We start from the raw sequence: 10031 nt of genomic DNA on the forward strand, positions 1-10031 counted from the left end.
TATATGTTGTTAATCATTACCAAAACCACCCAGGTATAGTTGCACTTTCACTCTCCCCCTTTTTGGTAATTGATGACAACATATAGATCAAAGCTTCGACAAATGAAATACATTGTCGCTTTGAGAAGTATGTGACAAACAAGAGCTCCCCCTAAATTTGTGCATTATTTAAAATTTGCTTTGGACTGCAAATGCACATTGTATTAGGACCATGGGTCACTCTTCCATGTCACATACATCTTGGTGGAGCGCTCAAAATGATAATAGTTAAACACATGCACTCATCACCAAGGAAGGTGAATGATCATAAATGGATATGAAGGATATATCATTCAAGCACACATTAAAGTAGCATATGATCAAACACATGATCATCCAAGTATCTCACAAGCAAACACACAATGAAGTTCAAGCAAATAAAATGCAAAGAGATACAAAACAACTCTCTCTCTCTCTCGAAGATTATGATCTACATATTTCTCCCCCTTTGGCAACAAGTACTAAAAGGTTAAAAATATGCATAGTGTTGTGCGCCTCTCAGGCTTGGTCTTCATGAGGTGGTGTAGAGATGACTCAAAGGAGAAAGCGTCTGTAGATGTGGTTGGAGCTGGTGGAGTGGCTGCTGGAGCTGGTGGCACTTAAGCTGTGGCTACTGGTGCAGATGTGGAAGCTCTTGTGCCTGGAACAGGCACTGCAGCAGACCTCTGACTCCTGGGCACTCTAGTGAAAGCATCTGTAGTACACTTACCCTTCTTCTCCTCCACTTCCTCTTGGGTGCAGTCTTGGGAATAGTAGCATCAGCTTTGGGAGCAGTTTTGGGCTTAGCAGCAGCCCCTAACTTAATGGCATCTGCCATGAGCTTCTGTGCCTTAGGTGCTGGAGCAGCATCCTCTTCCTCTTCATCATCTGATCTTACCATTGTGGACTTCCCAAGCACTTTGGCAGTTCTTGTTCTTGCCCTCTTCTTCTTCTTGTCCTCACCAGCTGCCTCTTCTTCAGATTCAATGGTGAACTTCATAGTTTCACATGTGGCAACCTTCCTTGGCTTGGATGTAGGCACTCTCCTGGCAGGTGCCTTCTTCTTCATGCCTGGCTTTGTTGATGCAGTAGTGCCAAATTCTTTCTTCACAACTTTCCTCTTGGAAATGGCCTCATCATCAGCTTTGTTGATCCCACCACCACGGTACACAGGTCCCTACTTCCCTCCCCCTCCACCACAGATGAATCAGTGGCGGGGGGGACCCAGGCCCTGGGGAGGAAATCAACTCCAGGATCAAGGAGAGTCTGAAAATTTTGGGGAGCAACACCAGAAAGGACGGCAAGGGAATCAGAAACTGGGGAAACAGAATGCCCAAAACAATGGTCAAAAGTTGCTGAATCACGGCCAAGAGTAAGGAGGCAACATAGGGTTTAATAACAATCAACTGAAGAAGGGAAAAAATGTAGGGAAGAACAATCAGGCTTACACCAAACCGGATGAGATAGCAGCCACGGAGTATGCAGATGTGATCTGCTATAGCTGTGGGGAGCCTGGACATCACAAGACAAATTGTCCCAACCCTCCTGTGTGTTTCATTTGCAAGGTAGTGACACACAAGGTGGAAGAATGCCCGGTGAGAAGGAAACCAAGGAATCCAGCTAAATTTGTTGGTAGTGGAGCCCCTGGTCTAGGATATCACCAAATTGATGTGCCAGATGTGAATGATCAACACATAGGAGCAAGAATAAATGTGGGACTGGTCTATGTGGAGACAAGACAAGTTGACAAACAAGACCTAGGACATAATTTCTCACTAATTTACAAGACAAACTGGCCTTGGCAGACCGGGAAGCTAAATGATTGGACTTTCTTAGTAAAGTTTCCCCCTCACATAACAGTTGAAAGTGTTGCTAGATACCCACAGTTTGGCCTGCCTGAGATGGAGGGGGTCACAGTCAATGTAGAAGTATGAAAAGGGACCTTGGAACACTACAGTGAACTCCAAAAAGTGTGGCTTCAATTGGAGGGAATTGCTCCAGCTTGGGCTGAGTGGTCTGTGCTAGAACAATTTGCATCAGGCTTTGGGACTCTGATTGATGTAGACTGGTTGGGTAACTTCAAGTCTTTCTTTGAAACTGTCAGAATCAAGATCAGATGCTGAGATCACACAAAAATCCCCCCTAATAGGCTATTTGGGATTGGGGATCACCTGTTCAAGGTCAAAATTACTGTAGAGCCTCCTGTGGAAGAGGCAGACATGGAGAAAACTGCTTATGAGGACATTCAAGACAACAACAATGAAGCTGCCCAGGATAAGGAAAAAAGAGATGCAAGAAGGAGAACCAAAGAAAAAGATTCTTCTGGAACAGGGTCCTCACACTCCCTACAAAAGCAGCAAATCAGCTAGTGGCAACTCAAATCAAAATACGAAACAGAAAGTGATCAGTTACCTACAGTAGCTGCAAGAACCCATCACCATGGGGCAGAGCTACAATCTCCTTCAAGAGATGGAATTGATGGATGATGAGGATGACTTGGAAAACACTATCTCTATGGAGGAAAGCACAACTAAGGAAGAAGGAGTGATTTTCAGCCCACAGCTTGATACAATCATGGGGAGAGAGGAACAAAACAGCCCAAAAACACACAGCAAATGGGGGCGAGTGCAAGCTCAAAGGAAAAGCAGTAGAGTGAATGTAGGGGACAGGTCAGTGATGGAAATTGCTATGAACAACAAGAAAGTGTAGAATTTAGAGATTGAGAAGAAAAACAACAAAGGTACTATTGTTAGAAACTCCTTGGCATATTTTTATGATCCTAAATTCATTGCAGTAGCTAGTAGATTAGGGATTGAAATAGATTCTAGTCAAGAAGGCATAAATTCTGATAAGCTTGATAGTGTTTTTCAAATGTCTGAAGGACGGAAAAATGAAAACAGTAAGCAAAATATTGATAGGATCTTGGCATATGATGTAGAGATTAGAACTGATAGAAGGCATGAAGGGCCACCTAACATTAATAGTCTAGTTGAGTATCCAAGATTAGGGGAAAAACAATGTGATAAAGGGGATCCTACTAAAAAAACTGAAGGGCTAACTAGTCAGGAAGACCTAACGACATTTAGTTACTCCCCTATCACTCCTAAATGAATTGGATGTGTGATCCCCCACACACACCCAAACCAAAGTTTGTTGTGAGAGAAAATCTCCACCTATGGATAGGGCAAGCACCCTGGGAAAATCCTTTTCCAATGAATGCACTATTTTGGAATATCAGAGGAATTACAAACCCTGGGAAGAAAACCTGTATCATTGAAACCTTAGCCAAGCATAAACCCAGTATTGTAGCTTTCCAAGAAACTAAGAAAGAAGTTCTTTCTACTTATTTCCTAAAATCCATTAGTGTTAATATTAGCTATATCTAGCACCACCTACCTGTTGTAGGCACCTCGGGCGGTATTCTGGTAGGAGTGGATTTTGATATCTTTGATATCAACAACTAGAACTCACGCATGTTCTCTGTTTCCTGCAATTTAACCCATAAGAGCAAAGGGATTTCTTTTAGATTCAGTGTTGTTTATGGATCCCCCTATGAGGAGGGTAAAGATGACTTCATATCTGAGCTTCACAGCTTATTTATTGATGAGCATCAACCCACAATAATTGGGGGAGATTATAACTTAGTCAGATACCAACAAGACAAGACACTGGCAATAACCACAAGTGGAGTGACAAATTTAATGCCTGGAAGAAATATGGAGCCTACTAGAAATTAAAATGTCAGGCAGGCAATACACCTGGGCTAACAACCAGGAAGCCCTAGTCATGACCACCATAGATAGGATTTTTTGTACTACTGAATTAGATGCTTTCTTCCCTTTGTGTAGCTCTCAATCCCTCCCTAGGACTGGCAGTGATCACACTCCAATACTATGGGATACTGGTATAGGGAGCAACCCAAGAGGTAGCAACTATAAGTTTGAAAATGGTGGATGCTGAGAGCTGAGTTCAAAGAGCTTGCATCCAGAAATGGGTCTGCCCCCACCTTAAGCAACTCCCCTATAGAGGTGTGGCAAGAGAAAGTTAGGAGGTTTAGGAAATTTAGTAAAGGTTGGAGTAGAAATGTTGATTCTGAGATTAGAAAGCTCAAGATCAAACTGACAGAGGAATATAATGCTCTGGATGTTAAGTCAGAGACTACCCCTCTGTCTGAATTAGATAGGCTGAAGATGAAAAACCTACTCTCTGAATTGCACAACCTCTGGATTGTGGAAGAGATGAAAGCTAGACAGAGAGCCAGGGATAGAGACATCCTGGAGGGAGATAGAAACACAAAATATTTCCAAGCTGTAGCTAATCAGGGGAGAAGAAAGACCTTGATTAATGCATTGGAGGGCAAAAATGGTACCACCAATGGCATCAAGGAAATGCTAGAAATTGCCACCAACTACTACAAAGATCTATTTAGAGGAGAAAGTAGAGGTGGTTTTAGGATTAGCAATGATTTCTTCACCCCAGATGAGAAGGTGAAAGATTTAGATAACCAAGCTCTACAAAATCCTTTCTCTGAGGAAGAAGTAAAAGATGCCATTTTTGGATCATACTCTGATGAAGCTCCTGGTCCAGATGGACTCTCTTTCCTATTCCTTCAGAACTTTGGGAAATCATTAAGCATGATATAATGGCAATGTTTGATGATTTCCAGAAAGGGGAACTAGATATGTATAGACTAAACTTTGCTATGCTAACTCTCATCCCTAAAGAGAAAGAAGCAACTAGTATGAAGAAGTTCAGACCTATCGGTCTCACAAATTGTATCTTCAAAGTTTTTACTAAAGTCCTCACCAATAGATTAGCTCAATTGATGGGTACTCTCACTTCTACTAACCAAACTGCATTTATCAAAGGTAGGTATATCCTAGAAAGTGTGGTGACACCTCATGAGGTACTGCACTCTACATACAAGTCAGGCAATCCAGGTCTAGTTTTGAAACTAGACTATGAGAAAGCTTCTGACAATGTAAACCTAGATTTCCTTTTAGACATCTTAGAGAAAAATAATTTGGGTCCTTTATGGATCTCCTGGATTAAGCAGATTACTCATATGGGTTCGGTTGGGGTGAAAATTAATGGTGTAGAGGGACACTCTTTCATCACAGAAGAAGGGCTGAGGCAGGGGGGCCCAATATACCCCCTCCTTTTCAACTTAGTGGTAGATGTGCTTAGTAGAATGCTTTATAAAGCAGCCTCTCAGGATATGATTAGGGGGTTGTGTTCTGACCTTATCCCTAATGGTCTCATCTGCATGCAATATGCAGATGACACCATACTCTTCATGGATAGTGATGAGCATAAAACCTCTAACCTAAAAATGATCTTAACCTGCTTTGGAAAAGTCTCAGGTATGAAAATCAACTATGTTAAAAGTGAGATAATTCACATAGACATATCTCTTAAGGAAACTAAGATCATTGCTGATATCATGGGATGCAAGGTTGGGGATTTGCCCATAAAATACCTTGGGATCCCCTTGCACTATGATAAGCTTAGAAGAGAGGACTTACAACCTCTAATAGATAAGATCCTCAAGAGAATTGCTGGATGGAGAGGCAAGCTCCTATCATATTCAGCTAGGCTGATACTTATTAAAACTTGCCTTCCTAGTATTCCTGTATATCTCCTTTCTTTCTTTAAATTCCCCAAATGGGCACTAGATATGATAAATAGCCAAATGGCAAATTGCCTGTGGAATGATTTTGAAGGAAACAGGGAGATTCACCTAGATAACTGGCACTTGGTTTGCATGAGTAAACAACATGGAGGTCTAGGGGTTCCTAACATCAGAGATGTAAACCTCTGCCTACTAGGGGGCTGGGTAAAGAGATACATCAAGGATGACGGGAAACTCTGGAAAGATATTATAGATAGAAAATACTTAAATGACTCTCCAAATATCTTTGCTTGCAACCCACAAAACCCCTCTAGATTCTGGCAGGGGGTCATGTGGGCAGCCAAAGCACTGAAATTTGGATACAGATGGGTGGTAGGAGATGGGAAGAAGATACGATTTTGGGAAGATATCTGGTTTGGAACCTCCCAACTATCAGTTCAATTCTGGCCACTCTACTCCATCTGTCATCAACATTGTGTCTCTCTAGCTGAGGTGTGGGACAACAATGAAATTAAGCTAACTTTTAGGAGGATTTTCACTACACACATGATGGAGCAATGGTACTGCCCAGAGTAGATTATTGAAAACACTCAATACCAGGGATATGATGACTCCCTGGTCTGGCAATATGAGGCTAAAGGTGAATACACTACAGGATCCCTGTATAGTATAATTAATTTTAGAGGGGTGCAGCCAGTTTATATTCCTGCAGTTTGGTCCATCAAAGTTCCACCTAGAGTACAGGTCTTTCTCTGGTTGCTTTCCCATAATAAACTGATGACTAAGGATAACTTGGCCAAAAGAGGTATTGAGAAACCCCCTGAATGTGTCTACTGTACTGATAAGGAAACCATAGACCATCTCTTCTTTGGATGTGTAGTGGACAAAGGTATTTGGAAATAGGTCTCAGATCTATTTTCTCTCAACCTGGGTTCAGATTACCTCTCTGTTGCCAGGTTTTGGCCTGCCAACAAAGAACACACAGTGTTAAATTCAGTATGTGCATGTATTCTTTGGTCTTTGTGGAAAAATAGAAAAGCTCACGTGTTTAATAACGTTGTGTGGATTGACTTGAAACAGATCTGGAGGAAAGTGTTGGGATCATTGAGGAGATGGGCGATCTTGCTCAAAGAGGAAATGGTGCCTCTATGGGACAAGATATCACGCCAGATTTCCTTGATCTTGGAATCATCGTTCCAAATACTGGTGGGGTGATTCCACTGGGAACACCATCTGCACGAGAAGTTGATCAATCCCTTCTCAAGCTGAAGCTGGACGACTACAAAATGCCTCGCGAAATGAACCCATACTCATCACCTCCAAGGAGTCCTCCCGGTGGCATCAACCACTGCCTGCTTAGCCCAGTCACCCCTCTGGACTTGTTGGGCTCTCCGACCCAACCATGGAAGAAGCTTAGAGGAGTGGCGGCAGAGCTGGGGATCGACAAGACTGGTGGCCATGGGGGGGCGTGACGAGCATCATGCTTGCATCTTAGTCTTATTCAAGTTGTGTTCAAAAAAACAGTAGGAGAGATTATGGCAGGAGCCTGATAGTCCTTTCTATATGATGTATGAGAACTTATTTCCTTTTTTTTGTTTTTTTGTAATCTGGACTCTGAACATGCTTAACATGCTCACAGGCTCTAAAACCTGTTTACTGGATCTTTCTGGTTTATTTATAAAAATGGGACCGGGGGGTTTAACCCCCTTTCATCTAAAAAAATCATCAGCTGCAACATAGTCTTCATCCTTGGAATCAGAAGTTATCTTCTTCCTTGTTCTAGTAGCTGCCTTGGGCAAGTTACTAGGTGTGCTCATGCTGCCCTCATCATAGCTGCTGGAGGGACTAGTGCCCTTACTCAACTGTTCTTGCTGCTCAAACCTGTTCTGGCTATCACTCTGGTCAGACATCTTGCAGGTAACTGTCAGCAGACCCTGTGAATAGGTTGTAGACGAGGTAGAGTAGATGAGCATCACAAAGTATAGAGGTTTTGCAAAACAAATTGAGTCAAAAATATTAGTTTTAGTTCTCTACAGAAGTGCTCTTGGAGCTACCGAATTGACAAACTCGGTGATACCGAAGCAACATTTGGAACCTAAACTAGTGAACTCGGTTGGGCCGAGTCACAGTTCCGTGGCACCGAGATTGCTAGGGTTTCACAGAATCCTGAACTCGTTCACACCGATGTGCACGTTTCGGTCAGACCGAAAAGCGCAAGTGCAATGGCCTAAGCCAAATCGGTGAGACCAATTTCTACGACTCGGTCGGTCCGAGATGAGTTCTGCGCAGAGCTAACCCTAAAATTTTCGAATCAATCTAGACCTAAGGAAGATTTGACTGGATAGATTAATCGCATTCGTGGTAAGAAGTGCGGCATTGTCCTTGTGCTAGGAATCAGAGTGAAAAAGATAACACATGGGGTCAAACACATACCCTAGAGCGGCGGGTGTTCGCTACGGCGACGACGGCGGAGCAGAATCCGTCAACGGCGGCAGAGTCCAACGACGGGAGGTCATTGGCGGCGAGGAGACGATCTAGAGACCTGAGGGGGCAGAGCAGGACACGCGCGGGCTGAGAAGATTTGAAGAAATTTCCAAAGTCTCACCTGTGGGTATTTATATCCGACCTTGTCAGTGTAACCGAGTGGAACAACTCGGTGGCACCGAGATTGCAGAATCGCAAGCGGTTGCTGCAACTCGGTGTGACCGAAGTGTTCAAATCGGTTGCACCGAGATGAAAACCTAGATCAACTTAGTGAACTCGGTTTGACCGAAATGGATTTCTCGGTCAGACCGAAATGCACAAAGAGGTTTTGGAAGTTTAAGTCTATGACGAATCGGGGACTCCAAGTGCTCCTCACACAGAGTGGTTCAAATCTGACTTGATCAAACTTTGTGATGTAGCATGAATAGAGTTTGAGATGAGAAAAGCATATATAGCTAGAAAAGGTTCTTAGGCATTCTTGTCCATCCACTTGGCAAAAGAGAATGATCCAAATAATCAAAACGACAAGTGGATGTCCTCGAATGAGTAAAATATGCAACCAACATGCTCACACAATAAAAAGAAAATGAAATATGTGGCAAAGCATGCACAACTCATTCTAGCATCTATCAAACAATTGGCGATGACTAGGTCATCTATATATCAGTATATTGACTTAGGAGTCAAATGAGAACATTTGATCATAGGTCATACTCATTGTTTAAGCACAAGTGGGGTTACCATTTTTACATAAAGCATTGTTTTGTTCACACCATTAGAGTTTCTTTAGCTCAATTCTTAGAGTAAAGCTCCCCTAGATGTGAGATCCCCCCTAAGAGGGATGAACTAACCTTGGGTTTTGTCGATGATGACTTCATGTAGATGTTGAAGATGTGGATGCTCAATGTCGATGTAGATCTTTTGGAGCTATCCATTGGAGTGAGTTGCACTTTCAATACCTACACGGGTTAGTCCCACAAGGAACAAACAAGGATATCCATAGACATAGAGTGATGCACATACAATATGATGTCCATGAAAGCATTAGGTTACCTTGTCCCTTGTCTTACCAACAAGAGGGTTTGTGACTCCTTGAACTAGTGCAAGATGTGGAAGTTGATTGCACTTGTCCTTGCCAAAATGATATGAGAGAAGAATATTGGCGGAGTCACCCTCAAGAACTCTCTAGTTCTTCTTCTTTGGGATCCACAACATCTTGATGGGAATCCTGGGGGTAGTAGTGGAACTTGATGAAGTAGAACTTGATGTAGTCTTGGGAACCCACTTGACCAAGGCCTTGGGAGCTTCTTCAAATGCATCAATCTCCTCTTGAAGCTTGTCCTTGCCTTTTTTACTTGTGGTCTTGTGGTGGAAGATCATCTTGAGCTTGAGTCCCTGGGAAAGAAGTAGGATCATACTTCTCTTGTTGAGGAACAAAATTCGTCTTGGGGTATTGATCTTCTTCCAACTCAACTCCATTGGCATTAAACTTTCGTTCAAAACCAACACCTTGATTCTTCCGTGCCTTCCTTGCTTGCGTACAATTTCCTCAAATTGCTTACTCCCGGCAAGGCTCTTGTAGACACCCTTCTCTATAATTCCCTTCAATAAGCTATTTTCTTGCTCAAGTGTAACTTGGCAAAGAGAATCATCAGTGGAAACATTGGATTTAGCATGATTATTGTTACTACTATAAGAAGAATCTTCTTGCTCTTGTTACTAGACTTGTGGCATGTAAGTAGATAAGAGTAAATGCTTGGCAATGTAAGCGGAAGTTTTATTGCGAAGATCATCATTGATTGCATTTAAAAACTCATGCTCTTGCTCAAGGTTGAGCTTTTCAAAGCGTAACTTCTCATGAGTCTTTAAAAGTTCTCGATGATCTTCCAAGATAGTT

This window comes from Triticum dicoccoides, chromosome 4B (genome assembly GCF_002162155.2).
Source record: "Triticum dicoccoides isolate Atlit2015 ecotype Zavitan chromosome 4B, WEW_v2.0, whole genome shotgun sequence".
NCBI classification, from domain to species: Eukaryota; Viridiplantae; Streptophyta; class Magnoliopsida; order Poales; family Poaceae; genus Triticum; species Triticum dicoccoides.